This window comes from Pogona vitticeps, chromosome 2 (genome assembly GCF_051106095.1).
Source record: "Pogona vitticeps strain Pit_001003342236 chromosome 2, PviZW2.1, whole genome shotgun sequence".
Taxonomy (NCBI): Eukaryota; Metazoa; Chordata; class Lepidosauria; order Squamata; family Agamidae; genus Pogona; species Pogona vitticeps.
In genome coordinates, this window is record NC_135784.1 from 87,367,575 (window position 1) to 87,389,171 (window position 21,597).

The following is a 21,597-nucleotide window of genomic DNA, read 5'->3' on the forward strand; positions in this document are numbered from 1 at the left end:
TAAAAAAATTGAAAGGTACATAATAGTCTACGTAAGAGTACAGAATATCAAAAATTTGAACAGTAATTTTGCAAAATAATTTACACTTCCAAACATTTTAATTACAGGATCATCATTTCGCTACATTACTCCTTCCCTTTACTCCTTTCAGGTAACACATGGAGGAACCACCTCCTCTCTTGACACATCTGGTTTTAAACAATTAGCATGATACACCTTAGGCTTCATGCAAATTCTTAATTCCTTCATATCCACAAATAAGGACCTGTGAGAAACAGGCCCTTACCACAAGCGGGTCTTCCAACATGCCCATTTTAAAAGAAAATAAATGTAATCTAAATAAAAATACACTATGGAAAAACAACAGTAAAAATTAAAATCCTACAAATTATCATACACATCAAGAGCATCAGATGGTATTAGCAAATTAAGTTAACATCTCTCCACAGAGAGAGGCTGGGGGATTGCTGGAAAAATCAGTATAATTATTGCAATACTAAATAAAACATGCGCGTATGAAAATAACTCCATCAGGTGGCTGTCTGCATCTGTGCCTCAGGGTTTTGGTGCCCACAAGTAGAAACTAGTCTCTACTGACTTATTAAAAGAAAGGAGCAATTCTTCTGTTTCATGAAAGATGGATTTATTGTGGGATCTTTTAGTAGTAGCTGGCTTTGCCTCTGCCATTTATCTAAATGCTGAGAGCAACAAACATACTCTCAGTATGCCCTGTCTAAAGATTCACTAGATCCTTTTGGATTACTCTTTTTAAAAATGCAGTTTCAAAAAATGATGATACTTCAAGGTCAGAATTGTCACCTGCTTCCCTTGGTTTTCCTTCCAAAGATGACTGGACCATAAATGGATAGTAATGCATACTCTTCGCAACCAAAGTGCTGGTCTATTTCCTCTATGTGTTTTCCATATTTCAAATTGCCTTCTATTTCCCAAGATGTATCCTGCTCTTCCTTAGTAATCATTTGCTTTGCTCTGCAAATGTGTACATTCTTGCTTCCTCCTGAAATTGACTCTCCCCAATGGCCAACCAATGGGTCATGCTTGGTTTACAAATTCCACTGATTTCGGTGGGCCTACTCCAAGAATGACGAAGCTTAGATATGATACTATAGCGTGAACGAAAAGAACATACGTAACACAATGCTGCTTGACAGGATTGTGTGGGATGGGCGGAAATGCTCTTTTGGGGGAGGGGAAAGCAGCCCTGCAGATGGCATCGTAAGCGAGGTTTCAGGGGTGGCCTCTGATTATTGATCCATGTACTGTATTCCCAAAAGTGCCACATACGCACAGGCATTGTTTAATTAAAAAGTTGCTTTAAGGTCGGCATAATGGATCGCTTGGCTGATTCATGCTCAAATGGGAGGGAACAGAAGGGTCTCTTCCAGTTCCCGAGGATGCAGGTGGGCGCTGTGGCTGCACACTCAAGATGACAACGATAGCCGCAACTGCCAATTTGATTCCAGTCTAGGGCACTGTCGAAGATTTCTCCAGCAGCTACGTTTGAGTCTTAGCAGGTGATTCATCAGCAGCACACTGAAAGAAAAGTAGCTGTGGAAACAGCAGTGGCAGCATAATTGACTCTAATAGAGATTTTCTGGAGTGACATCACAGCTGGAGCAAGGCCTGAGGTATGTTTGGAGAAGACACTGTCCCTGTCAGATGCCCGTGGAGCCCATTAGTCATAGCTGCCGGTCCATGGTTGATTTGGAAGCTCTGTGGCAGCTGAGAGGCACATGGGTCATTTTTCTTGGGCAAATGTCTTCTTCCAGCTGCTACAGTTGGCAGAGAATTGCTCTGCAGGGCTAGAAACCTAGAAAGCTGAAGCTAAAATGAGGGGCGGGCCCTGCTTTTACATGGAATAAGGCAGCCGCCTTAGGTACCAGAATAACTCTGTAGCCTCTGGGTATTTTGCACTTTTTGCTACTTTGCTTCTGGGAACAAAATGTCCTGCATCATCCTGCATCATCCTTGCCAGAATTTTTTTCCCTGGAAGAAAAATTGAACAAGAGGCCTGACCATGAGTAGAACCAGATTATAGTGGAGCCTCTTACCAGGAGGCATAACCTTGCATGCCTCAAGAATACAATAAAATGTTTTATATTGGTGTTCCTCTAGATTCATTTGAAGCAGGTGAGAAGCTTTTCATTCCCTGTCTTTTGTGGCCATAGTGGAATGTCCCTTGGAATGATGATGACTAGAGACTGGGGTATTCGTATTCAAATACAGTATGAATATCTCTGCGTAGGTGTAGTCAGTGTCCACTCACATGTCCGGCGGTGGCCCCTCTTTTCCTTCCAGTTGCTCCGGAGTGCCGCTTGGCTAGCCACTTGACAGCCTTGCAGGGAGAGTCATCCTTCCTCCCTCTGCCAGGAGTGGCTAGTCAACCGGGGAGAGAACAGCGGCCGGGAGTGACTGGAAGGATGAGCAGGGCCAGCGGTGGACATGTGAGTGGTTGGTCTGGTCGTAGGGGCTGGACCCTTGTTAACATCAGCTGTGCAGGGATATTCGTATACAACTATGAAGACACCATCTCTAATTATGACTGCCCCTGCACAGAGAACTCTTCTACAAAATCATGTGGAACCTGAGTTATCAGAATGACATGGCATACATTTTAGGTGCTCAGCTATGAGCTTCAATCCTCAATCCTTGAACTTTTAACAACTGTGTATGCTAAAAAAGGGGAATGGATGATCCCAAACCCAGAAGACAGAGATTCATATAATATTTACATATGTTTCTCTGTAAGGATGCAAATCTTTATTTATTTTACTTTTTCAGTTAAAAATAAAAATATTAAAAGTTTCTCCCCCACCAGGTAACATAAGGAGAGGGATTTCTTTTTATGTTGGGGGCATCATTTTTTTACAAACAGATTTGGAAAAGTGGTCCTTGCACAAAACATTGTATTTTGCACAAAATCCAAGGGGTTTGTGTGTGTGTGTGTGTGTGTGTGTGTGTCTGTCTGTCTGTCTGTCTGTCTGTCTGTCTGTCTGTCTGTCTCTCTTTCTCTCTGTGTGTGTGTGCAGAACACTATGATTTTTTTAAACAATGCTGCACCAACAAAAACAAAGAAACAAACAAACAAAAGGCACCAATCCTTCCCTGAAAAAAAACCCATCTCCCCACGCATAAAACTAAAACACTTTTAGCTCTTGTGTAGGACAAGAAACCAATTCTGCAATGCCAGATCTTTCTTTTAATAGGCATAGTGTCTGTAAAGCTCTCCTCCAATACCACATTTAGAATATATTATTTTCCATACCAGTTTTCTTCATTGTCTAGTTCTTACAGCCTTGCATTGCAATCAGGAACACCACAGTACAGATGATCTTTGTTTTGGTTTCTAGAAATACATCCTTGCGCTTAAGCATCTTCTGTAATTCCTTTCCCTCTATGTGCAAGACACTGAAAAGTTGCACTTGGGATTTTGATCCTATTTCTATCACTTTTTACTTTTGCTTATTGTCTGATGTTAACAATATCAAGAGTTTCATCAGTTATCCATTGAGGTTTCTCTTTCTCTTTTTTTGGCTATAGGAATAAATGTTTTGCATTCTTACTTTATAAGACTCTGGTTTCAGTCCACAGTTCCTCTATTTCATGGTCAATTGAGTCTAGTATTGAAATCAGGTATTGACATGGTCTGTAAATTTTTCAGGAATGATGATGATGATGATGATGATGATGATGTACTGTATTACGATTGTTTTAGTCTTTTGTTCTTTTCTTTCAATTTTTGACATGCAAATATCATGGGCTGTACCACAGTCCACACTTGGTCTTATTTCTGGAGAAAGATTACAGCTTCTCCATCTTCTGCTTCTGATTATATAACCACCACCACCATCAGTGGCTATGGTGAGATCCATGTGTTAAATTGTCTGTTATGCTACTTCAAATGTGTTTCTAATCAACAAATTGTTGGCTGCATGGAATTCTATGAATCATTCTCCAGCAATGTTTCTGATTCCAAGGTCACATTTTCTTCTGTGTTTCAATTTCCTATGTTTAGTGATAAACCTTGCTATAGTGCAAAATCAATTCCTTTCTGGACACTTAGAGAAAAAAATTAATCTCTTTTTCTTCAGCATCTACAGTTGGAGCACAGACATGAATGATATTTACAGTATCTTTATGTACTTTCCATGATGTCTGACTGATATTATTCAGTCATATTTTATAATTTAGTCTCTAACTCCTTGTGCTACTGTGTTTCCTCAAAAATAAGGCAAAAATTAATCTTATATTAATTTTTGCTCCAAAAATGCATTAGGGCTTACTTCCAGGGGATGTTTTATTTTACAGTCATGTCATCTTCTGGTTGCTGCACAATGCTGTACAATGGTGGAAGGTGGGGTTTCACTTAACTGGGGCTTATTTTTGGGGTAGGGCTTATATTACCAGCATCCTGAAAAATCATACTAGGGCTTATTTTGAGGTAAGGTCTTATTTTGGGGGAAACAGAGTATGTCTGTCTTCACTATTAAAGCCAAAACTATTTATTTCAAATGGGCTGTTTCCAGAGTAAAACACTAATTATCTGACTGAGGATGTCCACTCACATTTCTTTTTGCAACTATTGCCACATTTAATCATGCCATTTGTTTTATCATTTTTAGTTTGCCTTCATTCATACTTTTTACACTTTATGTTCCAATTATATGCATTGTGGAACATCAAATTTCCCTTTAGCCACTGTGCACATCAATAACTAGATGTCCTTTCAGCTGTAATTTGGTTGCTTCATTAGCAAAACTATTTCACTTATTCTTTGCTCTTCCTCATTAACTGAAGACTTTAAAGTCTTTTCTTTCCAGCACCATTCATTTTGGGTTTTTTTTTCTGACACAGGGCTTTGGAGGTATAAAGTATTCAGAATTGGTTTACTATTGCCACTTTTTGTACACTATAAACAAGTAGTGCTGCTGCCTAGCAGCTGCCTTTTTAGAAATGCTTCAAGCCCATAATCATTGGAACTATCAGTTCTCTTCTGCTGATACAACTGTTAGTTCCTGGAAATGTTGGATACATCTTCATTTGGTGTCGCAGCTTAGGTGACTCTGCTAGTTGGTCTAGACTCATAATGTATTCTAGGCTCCTGACGGTACTACTCTGAGCTTCCCTGACACACTAAGACCTTCTCTCCACATTAAAGTGTGCATGTAAGAGGGATTTAAAAAAACATATGAGGAAATTTGCAGATTTAACATTTTTTTCTTCTTTGCTCCTAGACGAAATGTAAATACGATGTATCATAGGTCATCTGGCACAGAACAGACTGAAATTTAATAGCTTTTTTAAAAGCAGTTGAACAGAAGAATATCTGGCCAATGGTGCAAAACCCACCAACTGACTTCTTGCGAATCTCTACTGGGTACAGAAGATAGGATCAACAGGAGAGTAAACAGAACTCTGTTTCTGCTGGCTGTCTTATCCACTTGAACCTCTCAGGACCTCTAATCCACAGAACATCAAAGGAGTCTCTGGAATGGCGTGGTGATGCGGTTGGACAAGAAAATGAAAAACAATGGGGAAAGGTTAACTTAGGTAAGCTGAAGTGCTTTTCTGCTTTGCATGCAATCCTTTTGAAGAAAGGCCACTGATCTCAGGGTTACTTCATAGTCCAAGCAGGGAGAACCAACTTCACTCGGATTCTGGGTGGCCTATGACTGGTGTCCATGTAAACTCTGTGTACCTTCCCCTTCCTTAATGTAAGTCACTGCAGTCGTCTGAGTAATAATTTGACTCTCAAAATTATGGGGTTTGTCTCAAACACAGAAGTCCATGTAATTTGGTGCCAGTCTGACCTCACATATCTCTGTTTCAAAGTCAGTCCCACCATGGTGTTTAACGGCAAGTAAGATCGTGTCCTGGGGGGGGGGGGCTATAGCATTCTCTTAAAAATCCCTGCCTGTGGATGACAACCCCTCATCAGAAACAAACCGTGAAACCCTCCTAGGTAGGGCAGCTCTGTGTAAGCACTGGAGCAGTTGCAGCTGATGGTTCCAGTATAAAACGATGTACTTCTTTGTTTCCTTTCCCCCCCCAAAGTCCTCCCTGACACACCTTTTTCCAAACATGCTGAAAGCTCATAAATGTTTTTACAAATAACACGGTAAGGAAGGAGCCAACAAGGTCACTGAGTGGGTAGCCTCCTTGAACACCGAGGATAGATTAATGATATCTAACTTTTCTTCAAATTTGTGTGATCTATTATTAAAAACTTCCAATGGTAGGAAATCCACAGCTTCTGCCACCAAAATTACTTCTCTGATGGATGGCGCATATGCTGCGAATGTTCTCATAGCTGCAGTTCTAAAATGCTTCAAGATTACCGTTCCCAATTCTGTGTTTTGCTCTTTTTTTAAAAATAATGAAGGAAAGAAAGAACTGGAAAAAAATCACCTTTGGAAAATCACTTAGTGAAATGGCACTTTTTAAAAACCCCCGAGGACCAATACACAGCTGGTGCAGAAGGCTTCTGGGAAACATGACAGCAGAGGAGTTATAGCTGGGTAGCAGTTATTTGCAGCGTCCACTCAAGGCAAGCTGTGCAGGGATCATACATTAGGGATGGGGTCAGATCCTGGCGGCACTTTCCAAAGGATGCTGTTGATGCAGAAAGCAGTCGAGATCAGAGCCCAGCCATGTGCTTGGGTGTTTAAATATTAAACTGGCAAAACACTGTCATTTGTCTTTGTTCTTTAATTTTTAAATTCCATGAATTTTGTGCTGGTGCCAAAACTGGCAGGTGCTGGGCAGATGCAGACTGTCTCCCCAGTGCAAGAACAGCCTGGGAATGTTGTACTTGGGAAAATGACAGAGGGCCAATTTAACCCAGTAGCTTAAAAACAACAAGCCCAGTTGTATTTGTAGAGTCACCTTAGATACTCCAGTTAACTCCCATGGGTAAACTTTAAAATGGATTTGCTTCATTGCCCTCTCCAATAGCAGTTTACAGGTGAAAAGATAAAGGAAAAAGAGAAAAGGTATGTGTTGGGAGGTTGATTTGCTACCCTGAGCTTCTACCTGAGTTTCCTCAAGTGCTCACAACTCATTGTTTCTCTCATCTAGTAATGCCTAGTTGATCTCTACTTCCACACCCTTAGTAAAGCCAATTATGCAAATTTTTGTTCTTAGCCGTATTCACAAGAAGGGAAATTCTGTTTAAAGAATTCTCAGCTCTGGTGGTGGCGGTGGTGGAAAGGGCAGAGTCAACAGAGGGCTAGGCTTCACATCCGTGCCAGTGGCTAACAGGGAATCTCGGCAAATGCAGTTTGGCTGGCAAGCTACACCTACTGAAATTCAACTTCTATACAGGAGGCCTGTCTCCTCTCTCTCTCTCTCTCTCTTTTTTCCAGAGAGAGTAGATTCGTCTAGATGGGCGGTATAAAAGCCAAATAAATAAATAAATAAATAAATAAATAAATAAATAAATAAATAAATAAATAACCCTGGCACCACATCTAATCCTCTCCTCCCTTTTTTCTGCTCCTCCTATGCCTCAGTTTATAATGTAAGGCCTTCAGGCAGAGATCTGGCTTTTGTGCCCTGTTCCTCTACCGAAGGATGGCACAGGCATTTATTATATAAACAACAACAGTTGTCATCTTTCTATATCCTTTGCTGTTCACTTGTGTTTCCCCAAGACTGTGCTTCTACTATGGAGGAAAAATTTTTTTCCCCTAGTACTCAAATCACAACCTTCTGTTACTGGGAAAAGTGAGTCTCTTTCCATAAGCCCCACACATTCCTTTCCTTTGCAATAGCTGTAGGGTAAATGGTTGTGAAACTGGTGCAGCCCTCTCCTGAAATATCACATGCAACACAGCCCACAATGAGCTGCAGAACCTCTCCCACTAGAGCAGGGGTGGGTAATTAATTTCTGAACTGTGTCCGGGGGCCGAACCAACTTTACTTAAAAATAAAATGAAACAGTGATGATTGTTTTTATTTTAAACTTGTTAATTTTCACAAATACTAAAGAGGTTTTTTGCGGTATGTTAAAGATAAGCAACTGATCAACTTTAGACAAAAAGCTGTAAATGGTTTTGATGTTCAAAACTGTCCGCAGGCCAAACAGGAGCGGCTCGCGGGCCGTATGTGGCCCTCGGGCTGCACCTTGCCCAGGTCTGCAGTAGAGCCCCCCCCCCTCAATCTTTCTTTCTCTCTCTCTCTGTAAGTAATCTAAGTATCATAGTGCATGGGAGGAAAGGTAACATTTCCCATTTCTGAATCCTACGGATGTCTTTCAAGAAGTAAGATTTTTTGAATTCAAGTGGGCTTACTCCAAGATAGATAGACAGGCTTATTGCTGTAGCCCAAGCAACCTGATGCACACTTCCTGAGAAGGACACCTTACTGAACAGAATATTGCGAGACTCCCTTCCCAGTAAAAATGCACACAACTGAAATAGTATGCCACAAAACCAACATGCAATAAATCCCTCCTCCAACTGTTGAGTGTGTACAGTGGGACATGGAAGCATAGAGTTTTAGGAGGTACGTGGCACTGGCATATATTCTCAGCTGACTTGGAGGGCGCCCCTCCCTCCACTTCAGAAAACTTAAACAATTTTGCTTTTAGAAATAAACCAATAACTTGGTCTTTTATTTATTTATTTAAGGCTGCAGAAGGAGACAGAGTAGAAAATGACACCCCTGTGGTAATTTCTGTGTACAGATGTGGGAGGTGAATGGTGCAGAAGCTGTAATGCATCTGGGAGAAATAAAAATGCCGTAAGAGCGATGCTCACATTAAGAGATGCACATATTATTGCTAGTTCTTTCTAAAGTCTCAAATCAATACTGTGAATTATTTTAGCCCACATTTTTTTAAGTGTATAATTTAATTTGAAGCTATCCTCTGAGAAAAAAGGTAATCTATGTTGATAGCATTGCATAAATGATCTGGTGGATGATCATATATATATATATGAGCAGACAAGAGGCAGCTGTGGGCCACCTGCATTCCTCTGCAACCCAACCATTCCCAAGTATCATTACCATTAAAGGTAAAAGGAGGGAGCCTTCTGCCGTGCTCTAATGGCATGGGGGGGGCGCACACTAGCATCTTTGTGCATCCCAGGTAACCACACACCAATTCTGTGACGACTGTGGCAGAGGCAGTGGCTCCAACACATTTTGGCAGTGACAGTAGTTGAGGTGACTCTCGGTGAGCGGGGATGTGTGCAATCTCCTCCCTGTGCCACTCAGGAATTGATCCCACATCCAAGGATGCCTTCCCTTCACTGAAATGAGTGAAGGGAGAAGAGGCCATTGCTCACACACTAGCGTTCTGTGTGCTGGGGGATCAGGGCCCCATGTTGAAAACGGCATTATGGATCACAAAAGTGCTGGCTACATCAGTCGGTCAAGAGGACATGCTACTTTTCGGGTGGCCAGATTGCAAAAGAGATCTGGGTTCCCATAACCTCTAGTTGCACAAAAGAGGGATTTTCACCAGGTGTGTTTTCATAACAAGCAACTATAATAAATAATCACCAAACAGCAACTGCACTAACGGACTGTAATACTAGTTTTAATGGTTTATACACAGTGCAAGCCATACATATTTACTCAGAAGAAAGAACAGTGAGAGGTACTCTCTGGTAAGGAAGCTGGGGGGGGGGAGAGAATTAGAATGAGCAGGAAGACCATGATAGTTATATAAATTAGGCACAATGTGGAGAGAGTGAGTAGAGTGCATATTTTTCTCCTTCTGTCATCGTGTAAACACCCAGGTGAAGTTGGATGGTGGGCAGTTCAGCTCAGATATAGGATATTCCTTTTTTGAACAGTTAAATGATGGTACTCACTTCCACAAGACATGGTGATGACTGTGGTAGTGGCCACCGGCCATCTATATAAGGCAGCTTTGAAGATCAGGCAAATTCAAAGCTGTCTATGGCTAGTCGTCACGGCAGCCACACAGATCAGAGGCATAGCATGGCTCGGAATAGCAGTTGCTGGGAAACTACAGGAGGAGACCACAGTTGTTGCCCCTCATGCCCGACTGCCTGTGGGCTTCTCATGGGTATCCCATTAGATGGGGAGGTGGAAACAGGATGACGGACTAGACAGGCCTCTGCTTTTATCCAGCCAGGCTCTGATAATAGGTTTACACTTTTATCCTCTATTTGGCAAAGAGCAGATTTCGTATGGGCATTGGTGCAGGACCCAACTCACCAGAACTCTGAGTTCAGTTTAGGCTTCCAAATTTTGAAAGTCTAAACATCCAATAAATATTCATTATACTAATTACTGATCACATTAATGCCATCTGTCTTCTCCATAGGAGAAAATGACAGAAAGAGGGGTGTAGCTGGCTTAGGTACAGAAAGCTCTGTTTGCGCTGTAGCTGGCACTTGGATTGGCTGGAAATAATCTGAGTTGAAGAAAGAATGGGCTTCTCCCTTTTTTTAATTTTCAGAACTGCTTTTAACTGAAGCATTCTCCAGGAAGTGGGAGAGCAGCCATCTTCAAAACCCAATAGCAGAATCCCTTTCAAAGGGACTGTTTCAGAGCACCAGCCACCATGGGCCAACAAAGATCAGTTGGCAAAGGCCTTTCTTCTTAACGCTCATAAGCCCCTTTACTTTTTCCAGCTCCTCACCATGCTGGGCCATCCCAACAGCCCTACTGCCAGGCAGAGAGGTGGGGCTAACTCAGGCAACAGATGCTGGGAGTCAGCAGTGACAGTCTCATGTCAGCTCTTCTTTAATTTCCTGTCTATTCCCTTCTATAGGATGACACAGCTGTGCACACAACACAACTTGTCCTGAACCTGCACACTAGCCTGTTTTCTGAGGTAAGGTACAGGGTACTGTCCAACTGAAAATACTGAACCTGCCAACGTATACAGATCGAGGAAGGAACACCTCCTTCTATGCATCTCAGGTAGCAAAACGTCTTAGGTTAGCCTTATCTCCCTCTAGACCCACGTCTCACATTTTAATGTCTTCCTTTGCCCTCTCCTATCTCCTCATTCCTGTGCAGCCGGCACATTTCCAAGCTTCCTGCCTAGGTTTCAATTTTTTTCCTTAGCCAGCTGTCTTTCCACTCTTCTAAGGTTCTTGTTCACCTTATGAACTGTGGGTAGTGCTTAGTGAAGGCAGGGCTACAGCGAGGCTCCAAATGTCCCCACCGTGCCAGGCCCCAGCTACTTTCTTCCCTGTCCTCCCTGTCAAAGATCCTCTCTTACTCACCAAGCCCAGCTAAATGGAAGCAGTTCAGAAGCAGTTAATTTAACCACAGAATATATTTCTCATCAAGGTCCTACCCAGGCCCCTTTGAAAGCCCTAAAGACCTCACTTGTAGCAAGCCTTATGGGAACAGAAAATAATGCTTTCAGTGTGGGGTAGAAAGCAAAAGAATCAGTTAGGACCTGTTGCATGGTTTCCTCAGAGGCCAGGGAAATCCTGGACCTTTCTATTAGCTTGCATATTTCTCACTAGTTGTTAGTCAGACATTCTTCTATGTTCCAAAATACTATAGTAAAAGCTTCTTAGTGAAGACACCTGTATGCTGTGCTGTTCCTGTATTTAATGTCTGACAAATCTATCCAAACAGAATTTAGGGAGGGAGGGAAGGAGGGAGAAAGGAACCTCACTCTCCTTCCCCCAATCTTCTGCTCAAGGAATTGTGATCAATTCTTTCTGGCATTAATGTAAAGAGGTGGGAGTCCTGCAATGAAGATGCTATGGGCTGTGTGATAAGCAGCTACAAAAAGCATGCCTTCTCTTCAATTTCTCCATAATACAGCTTTCTGGACACCTCTCAATGAACCTTCAGAGCAGCAAGCAGAGTGTTTTGCCTGCATCATGTTTGGTCACACTTAGGCTTGTGTCTCAGTGCCTTAGTTCTCTCGGTCTTCATTTTAAGGGGGGGGGGGAAGAGCCCACCACAATACAAGCTAAAGTTATCTTCAAGATGGACGGTCAGCACTGTACATCTAGTCAAAGCAGGTGTTAGCTTAAAGCTCTCTTTAGCAGCTAAGCATTTCAGCCAATAACAGTCAATTCCTCGATGACATAAGGATAGGGCAGACAGTCACTGTCAGGGACTTTATCACTAGCACCACCAGCACACTCTGTTCATGCCCTGTAATACAAATCACCAAGAAGTATGTTAGGCTTGTGTAGGACATAATGCATCACACCATCAAAAATCTTTACCTTAAGACTCAGAGCATTGAGAAGAATTGTAGAACCACAGAGGAATAGGGCTAGAAGGGACCACAGGGGTAATTGAGTTTCTCCCTCTGCCAAAACAGGAAGTACCCTCTACAGTGGTCCCCAACCTTGGACCTCCAGACGTTCTTGGACTTCAGCTCCCAGAAATCCTGGCCAGCAGAGGTGGTGGTGAAGGCTTCTGGGAATTGTAGTCCAAGAACACCTGGAGGCCCAAAGTTGGGGACCACTGTTCTATAGAATCATAAAAGAGGATCTTTCCCCTTGTCTTACCTGGACATGCCAAGAACTGAACTTGGAATCTTCTGCATGTGATGCTTGTATTCTACCACCAAGCTGTGGCTCTTCCTCAAAGGATGCTCTGTACCACTGCCAAGCTCCTCGTGTGTGTTAGTACCTTGACCACACAGGAGGAAAAGGATACTGACAGGGATTTTCACAAAGGGGAAAGATTTCCTTTTATGTACAAATTGCTAACGATATTTGTCAAAGTGGGACCGGGCAGTTCCATAGTTATTTGTTTTTTTAAATTTATACCCTATCTTTCCACCAATAAAGACATGCAAAGCAGCTACCAGCAGGAAACAAAATGGATGATAATTGCCTAAGGTAGAGTTATGATAAAAGATAAGGTGGTTGGCCACCATGTCGGCAGCATGTTGGATTCTGATTCAGCAGGGCTCTTTCTACAGTCTGTGTTCGTTGGGAGGTGATGAAGATGTGTGGGGGGGGTGGTGAGATAGGGGGCTGTAAGCCAACAAGAAAGAAATTACCAACTGCTAGATTAGCCAATGACAGCGGAGTGGAAGGCTTCAGTCCTCTTGAATCTTTGTTACACCCTTGAAAACTGCTTCTAACAGAAATATATTTCAGTCAAATACGTCACTACCTGTCCCATGACCTGAAAATAGCCCCAAGGAGACTAGAACCAAAGGACATTTACCATCCTAATTATCCTGAAGGGGAGGTGGTGGTTTTTTAAAAAATTGTATAAACTGAAGAGAGTGAACAAAATCCCAGGTCTTGGTGCCATGGATTATTAAATGTATATACAACAGCTCACTTGCTCTCTGTGCCCTCCAAAGTTGATTTTTTTTTCCTACACAAAGGGTGGGAGTCTTTGAGCATCTTTTCTCCCCAGAAATTGACACTGCAAGTTTCAGTCTGAAGCCGTAGTGGCAAATTTCTCTTTGAAAAACTCCCTCATTGTTCCTCTAGGTCCCCTTCCACTCTTTGCAAATGAACCTAAATTCCATTTCCCACCAAAAAGCCACAATGCATTCAGCCTCAGCATTATCGCCTGTGCCATTGCTCTCCTTGGCCTAGCCTCACACAGTAGGTATTTATAAAGATTTACATCCCTAATACCGTATATAAATGCACACTTAGGGTGAGGCCAGCCTATAAATATTTATGGCTGGGAAACGCAGTGCACAATGCACAGCGGAGGAGGTGGGTAAAAGGAGCTGTGAGGAGAATACCAGGTGCTGCTTAGCTTCCTCTCACTGTCAGACAAAGGAAGCACTCAGGAGACCTCAAACTAAAGAGAGTTATTTTCCCAGTAGCAACATATAGACGCTTCAAAAGGCCTCCTGAAACAAGCAAAAAGAGTGCCGGCATCAGGCTTTCAGAAAAACCAACAATCTCTGAGGGGAAGAAAGTATAGGACTGATAAAAGGCAACCCGCTCACTTCTCTCTGTTTAATACAAAGTTTGAGGACAAGGAACTGAAATGTTGTGATCCTTGTACATTAATGCCCAGTGGGATATATTTTATCTGCACCATTGGTTCATATGCTAATCTTAGTGCATGAACCAGAGTGTTCTATCTCAGACATCCATTTTTATAACAGGTGTGCAACCACAAGGTTAACCCATATAGATGATGCAATCCTTAAAATGTGTATTGGGTATGATGTAGTGTCTAGAAGAGGACAACGTGTGATGTGCCAGTCATTGGTTGTTTCACACTATATAAGAGCTGCACGCTATAGTGGAATATGGAGAGTTGCTACACGAAGTGCCATCCATTTATTTTACAGATACGTGTATTGTTTAATCTGCTGTTCATAACTCTGCTGTACATATTTTTGTAAATACACTACTGGAAAGGAATCCCTGTGAGTCTCTTTACTGTCAAGCTGGAAGACTGCCTTGTCTCGGACCCATCGCCACACCCCAAAATTCCAGACATGAACTAAAGAAAACCCAGTTGTTGGACAGAGTGAAGCAACTGTCCCGGGTATCAGATTTGGGCTGTCATGAGAAGGCACTAAAATAGTGACTTATTTACTTTGCTATTAGAATAATTTTATTGCCAGGACAAAGAGAGGTGCTTGTGAAAGTTTCTGATCCAAGTCCAAAAAGATCTTGGTTAAATGGAATGCCATGCACCTTGATTTGGACTGGTTGATGGGGAAGGGAATGCACTGCTTCATCTCAAGCAGTCCAGGGTCCTGGGCTGGCTCTGAAGTGAACCTCACGGCTTAACCACAAAAGCTGCCTTAACGCTCAGCCAAGCCGATCGTCCACCTTCCAGCCCCTGTTTAAATCTCTTGAAAGACTGAGGCAGTATCTCTCACATACATCTTTTCTGAAACACAGAAACTAATGAAGTGATGACCACTCCAGGCTAAAAAACACACCATGCATCTAAGCTCTTTAAAAATACAGCCTGCATGAGTTCCTTTCTAGAAATTCCCACTGGCTGCTCTTTACCCTTGCAGTAGCCGCAGGGATGCTGGTGGTGGGAATCCAGCACATGTTCCCAGTCTGGATCAGATTCTCCTTTGAAGTAACAGTTTAACCCATAGCTATAGCTTCCCAGTTCTCTGGGGAAAGGCTGCACCACTTCTGCACAGTATCTAATACACACCGTCGCCACAGAATAAATATTAAAAAGCAGTAAAGGAAAATCGTCTTTGTTAGCCTTCAGCAGTCATCGCTCCATTAGCTTCCTTGTTCAAAACAAGAAGTGTGGGAAAGATATTGCCTCAATCTATCAAACAGGTATGCAATGTCTTAATAAAAATCAGCACGCAACTAGATCCTGGGAGAAAGCAGAGAGGTAAAGAAGTGGATCTGAATTCTTTGTTGTGGGAAAAATGTGTCTACATAGGAATGTGGCAATATTTTCAACTAATGCAGGGATGGGCAATGCTGAGAGTATGGAAAGTTATTTTTTAATGTTAGAGTTACAATTCAAGGATTCAAAAACTGGTTCATTATGACTATGGTTACATTTTAAATCTTTACTTTCCTGTTTGTTAAAAGTAATTGAATGGTTACTTTTAGTTATCACTAATTAAAACTGAAATGCTATATGTAACTGCGTTTTATTACAGAACACACCCTCCATGAATCCAGGACATAGCTGATCAAGTTGACAGAGACTGGCTAGTTTCTGTGATCCTTTAAGAGCCACCCTGAGCTCCCATATCTGGTTTTCATATTGTAAAAAAAAACTCTTCTTAGAATGGCCTCTAGAATTCATATGCAACATTGCTTCACAACACAGCTGAAGAATGTGTGTCCCACCCTGCAAAAGTGTTCTTGGATTACAGTGTCATTATCCTTGACTATCGGCCTTGCTAGCTAAGGCTGATGGGAGATGCGGTCCAACAGCATCTGGAAGACCACAGGTTCTCTAGCCCTGCTTCACAACTACAGATATAAGTCCAAAACTTACAAAGATGTCTTCTTGAGCATATAAAGAGTTTTCCAGAGTCTCAGAAAGCCATATGGCTGGATGTTTATGGATTTATATTATTTTAATTGTATACATGTTGTTGTTAGCCACCCAGAGTGGTATAATATACCAGGTGGGCGGGATATAAATAAATAAATAAATAAATAAATAAATAAATAAATAAATAAATAAATATTCTGTGTAGAAGGAGAGCCTCCACAAGGAAGAATGAGGTTGGAAGGAGGTTAATGCATTGGCCTTCCGTTGGGAAAGATATTAAATGTTATTGCTGATCTTTTTCCATTTTATGTGCCAACCTAGCAGTTTGAAACCATGCAAATGCAAGTAAATAAATAGATACCACCTCAGTGGGAAGGTAAAACAGCGTTCCCTAGTCACGCTCACCACGTGACCACGGAAAACTGTCTTTGGACAAGCGCTGGCTCTACGGCTTGAAAACGGGATGAGCACCGCCCCCTAAAATCGGACACAACTGGACTGAAAATGTCAAGGGGAACCTTTACATTTAAGATAATATATAGGTACTGTGGTATCTTCATTCATTCATTATTCACTGCCAAAAAGGGCACTAAAGTGGTGCATAATAGCCTAAAACAAAATATTGAAATAATTAAAAAAAATGTTTAAAGAAACCATTAAAATATAAAATACTAAATGCCAAACACTATTTTTTTATAAAAAACCCACTATATTCTAATACTTTTTAAAGCCATGAAAATGGGCATCAATCATATTTCTGGAGGAAATACATATATCCACAGTTTCCGGGTGACTTTGTGAACAAGGCTCCATATACAGCAATGTCCTCATTAGGTTATTATCAAAATCTCTTCTACAGATCTTAATAATCAAATCAATTCATAACAATACAATATTAGGAACTGCTATTGCCACAACGCTTTTGTGACTCCCCCCCCTTTCTAATGTGTGGGTTTTTTAATGTAGTTAGTTATATTGATACTATTTGACTGGATGCAGTATTTGTTGTTACTGTACCTTATACATCTGTGATGTTCTGACATAGCTGTAGTTTTAGAAGAGGTAGCTGTGTTAGACTGTGCTGGCATATCAGTCCAAAAAAGAAAAAGAAAAAAAAGACGAAAGTATTCTGGCATCTTAAAGACTAACTGCTCTATTTTAATGTGAGCTTTCGTGGACGTGTCCGCTTCTTCAGATATCATGTCTGAGGAAGTAGATGTCCATAAAAGCAAAAATTAACATACAGCATTTAGTCTTTAGGTTACCACAACATTTTTGTCTTCTTTGGTTTTTTTTCCCTTTAGCCCAATATTTTGACCATCTATTTTTAAGAATTAAACTCTCTTTATTTTTGTTTTGGCCAAAGCTGGCATTGCACTATTCAGCTACTTGTTGACTCAAAGGCGTAAACAGAATGTGAATGGAAAATTCATATACAGGCTCAGTGTAGAGTAAGTGGCACTCACAGGCGGCCCCAGACAACTGCCATACAGCTGAAAATGCATGGTCCTCTCTCTCCAGTAGGGAACAAGTAAGCTGACCTGAAACTGCTGTCTTCTAAACAACAGAACAAATTAAAAATAAAGGGTAAGGAAGCCAAATTGAGGGCCTCTATTCACTCTCGCACACCTAGTCTTGAAATTGCTGCAGTGGTGATGGAAATGGTGCTCCTCATGCTTTCACCAACAATCTTGTTTAAACAGGTCTTGTTTGAAAGTAGAATCATGCTTCTAGATTGATATACAGATGTTCTGGACTGAATCTGGTTAGGACCTAAAGTGTGATATTGATGTGAGAAAACTATTATTGTTGTTGACATTGCTTTTAAACTTCTTTTAATTCAACTGTGTTGAAATTGAGTCCCACCCCACACATCCTTACCCTACCCAGAAGAGAGGTAGCTCTTTGTGTGTTCACAGAGGTCTGAATGCACTTGTAGTGTGTCCAGGATTGAGCACTCTGACTTATCAGAGAAAGGCCCTCCAGGAGTTCTGTTGACACTGAAATGTGGCTCCCCTGGGAGAAAGGCTTCAACTCGAAGACTCTGAGGCAGAGCTAGGCTTCCGGTTTGGAAGAGAGCTCCCAGCTAACACTAGGACAGGAACAGGAAGCTTGGGCGAAGCTAAACCTAGCTCAGCCTCAAAGCCTTTCAACTGAGGCCTTTCTCCAAGGTGAACCACATTTCTGTTAGGCAGAACTCCCAGAATACAGAATTATGGGATTTGTAGTCCATAAAACTTAAAAATCCCATCTCTTATTACATGCACCACTACAGACCTTTGCTGTGAACATGCTGAAGACTATCTCTCATTTGGGTGGAGTAGGGTTGAGCAGAGTCAGGTGGGCCTTATGTGTGGGCCCCAATACACTTCAAAGCCCTGCCTGGATTCTGGGTGTCAGGTCTAACTTGGGCCTGAGAGAATGACTCCAGCTGTTTAAAGAAAAAAAAATGGTGCTTTCTCTTTGCCTTTGCCTTGATGGCAATTTCAGCAGCAGTGGTGGCAGGAGAGGCCCTTGAAAGGTTAGGAAAGGGAGATATGTACAAATGTATGTATGCTGTTCACCCCTTCTTCTAGACATAATGAAGCAACAAAAAAAGAGTTCAGTCTTCCCAGGGCAAAGTCTTCCTGCTACTTGGTCAAGAGGGAAGGAAGCATTTACAAAAGAGGCAACAGCCTTTCTATTCAGACTAGGTTTCAGCAACTGACTGGTGGCTAAGAACAGGGCTTTTAATGGGTGGGCACAATGCTTTTCAACTATTATTGTGGTTGACATTTCTTTTAATTCAGTTGTGTTTAAATCAGCAGCCTGTTTATAGCTTACTGGGTTTTTATTTGTACCTATTTTAAAAATCATTTTGTGAGATGCTGGAATGGTGAAATATAAACAAACTACACTGACGCGAAATGAAATGAAACAAATAAGATGGGGGAAGAAAGGGAGAAGTACTGCTGACATCCTGCCAGGGAAAATGAAAAGATGAGCTAAAGGAAGGGTGCGGGCAATGTGTGTGTGTGTGTGTGTCTGTGTGTGTGTGTGTGTGTGTGTGTGTGTGTGTGTGTGTGTGTGTGTGTGTGTGTGTGTGTGTGTGTGTGTGTGTGTGTGTGTGAGAGAGAGAGAGAGAGAGAGAGAGAGAGAGAGAGAGAGAGAGAGATTGTTACAAGCTATATGACCAGGAATACTCCTACCCATTCTTCCAAATGGAAGGCACGTACTCATTCCTCCAAAACATAAGTAGCAAATTGTCCAGAGGTCTGGAGGGTTTGAAGCAGAACTGGAAAACTCCAGGTCATTTTTTATCTCTGGCACAGACTTGCTATGCAATTAACAAACATATCTGTTAGGGTCTGTGACACGGGGCTGTTTATATTGATAAGACAAGGGAGCTATTTCCCCATGTCTTCTCACATTGCCCCAGCTGGTGATCAGTTTGGAAGGACCTATGTATAATTGTGCTTATCTACATATTTCCTTCATCCAAGTGTTGCCACAGTATCATGGGAAAATCTAAAGGAAGTATACATTCACACTTTTGTGACAATGAATGGCATTGTGTAAAAAAAAATATTTAGTAGCTTTAGTAGATCACAGACTAAACATGGCTCAGCAGGGCAATGCAGCATCCAAAAAGCCAACTGCAAATCTAGGTAACCCTATTCAGCAGTAGAAGAGATGGCCACTGAAGCCAGTGGACTCTTTTTGTGTTAGATATTTTAAGCAAAGTCTGGGTGCCTGCCTATCACCAGTGCCACAATAGTGGACCTCCAGTAGTTTGGGTTATATGACTTCTGAGATCACTTCTGTATTTATGATTCTGATAAATGGTCATATATGTTCATTCAACCCTGGACTGCAGCTTACCTAAGACAGAACATCTCTACTTATATGTATGTAGCTAGAAACCATAAACAAGAATCATTTGGGTGTAACTATAAACCACCTTAGTGCTCATGGTGGTCAAACACCAACCTTTCTGGAACAAATCAAAGGGAAACAACACACATACATTTCTTCCTTCCTCTTTAGTACCAGGCTCTACTTTTTCAATACCTGTATCTTTACTCCGGTATAAAAGTAAACACACAAAAGACAAGAGCCCTGTCTGGGAACTTTAACAGCCAGATCCAGAGGAACACATTAGAAACAAGGAAACATCCTGTGGCTCCTTAATAGCTAACAGGTTTCATTTGACATAGGTTTTTGTGCAGGACACAAGAGTTTTCTTTGCTTTTGCTACACAGCCATCCTGCCTCCGAAAAAAAATCTGGAAGGGATACATTACTTACATGTTGCTCTATAGTACTGTTTTGTGAATTGTCACAATTGAATAAGGATTGAGAAAAATAAGCGGCAGGTACAAAGGCCAACTGGTTCACTGTCTCACATCGCTAGCTCTCATAACTGTCGGCAACCAGACCTGCTCTCTGAACATCACAGGCATCAGAAAGTGATCTGCTCCTTTCTTCTTGATAAGTTCAACAACAGGGAGACAAAGGGAGTGGGGGAAATGCTTTTCCTTTGGCATCCAGAGCCATGCCTGCAAGAGGTCAACATGATAAACTTGGAGAAATGCACCTACCTTTCTGTGTGTCTCTCCAGACAGCTGCTCCTTTGGGTAACTAACACAAGGATTCTTCAGTCAGGCAGTGCATGTCAAAGGCAGCGCACACCCTAGAGAGGTACAAGGCACAAAAAAAGCATAAGGAAAGCCTGTGCTTGCATTCCTTTCCCTTCCTTTTAGTGACACACCTGTTCTTCCACAGTTGTGATATAGCTTTGCTTAGCAAAGCATCACCCATACCACAACTACAAGAAACGGTTGTCACTTGTACCGTAAGTGACAACTTCCACTGTGAGCAAAGCGTGAGCAGGGAGAGATAGGGACACATGTCATATGCACGTCTGCTCAGAAGTGACTTCCTTTGGGCAGGAGTTCATTATTCTCCGAGCGCTCTTCCCCTCCTGTATCTCTGCCTTAAGGGCCAAGCCACATGCTCCACGAGAGAGCCATAGCTGATTCTCCAAACTAATTCATTTCCATTTTAAGGCAGCTGCAGTAGGTGGCACACTGGGGTGCTGTAGAGCAGCTATTTTCAACCTTTTTTTTTTTTTTTTGGCCATGGTCTCTCAAGAGTTTTACTCAGGTTCCATGGCCCCCTGTCAAATAAGGATGCCACGTGAACAGAAAAACAGAATAGATTTTTTTTTTCAGTCTGTGATCCCCTTCAAATGTGCCTAGGCTTCTCAGGAGTCCATATGGTTCCCAATGAGAATGGCTGTTCTAGAGAGAGGAATATATAGTTTTTCAGCCATTTTCCTTGTCTAAAAACCTCTACTCTCTAGCTGCTATGAGTCCTAGAGGGTAAAGAAAAAAGAAAAAGGAAACGCAGGTCTAGCATCCCAAGTCACTGAAGTCCAGATCCAACTCAGTCTCCTCCCATCTCGAGTGTTTGCTTGACTACTTGTTATTGCCTGCTTTTCCACTAAAGAATTCAAGGCACTGTACATAGCCTTCCACCTCCCCACTTTATCCTCACAACACTCCTGTGAGGTTGGTTAGGCACAGAGATAGTGACTGATAACTATGGGACCTTCAGGTAAATCCAAATGGGAAAACACACAAAAGAGGCCCTTTCATTTTCAGAATTTTCTATGGCTTTACAGTAGAGATGCTCTGAAATACAAAAGATTCAA

At 41.8% G+C, this 21,597-nt stretch overlaps 1 protein-coding gene across 2 annotated transcripts in view; it reads right to left on the minus strand.

Annotated features, from left to right (window-relative positions):
- CPLX2 (complexin 2) overlaps nucleotides 1–21,597 on the minus strand; it is a 170,188-nt gene that overhangs the window by 134,246 nt on the left and 14,345 nt on the right. For both annotated transcript variants that reach the window (XM_078385585.1, XM_072989971.2), the window contains exon 2: nucleotides 20,483–20,574. The gene's annotated coding sequence lies outside the window, so the exon portion shown is untranslated. The remainder of the gene's footprint in view (nucleotides 1–20,482; nucleotides 20,575–21,597) is intronic.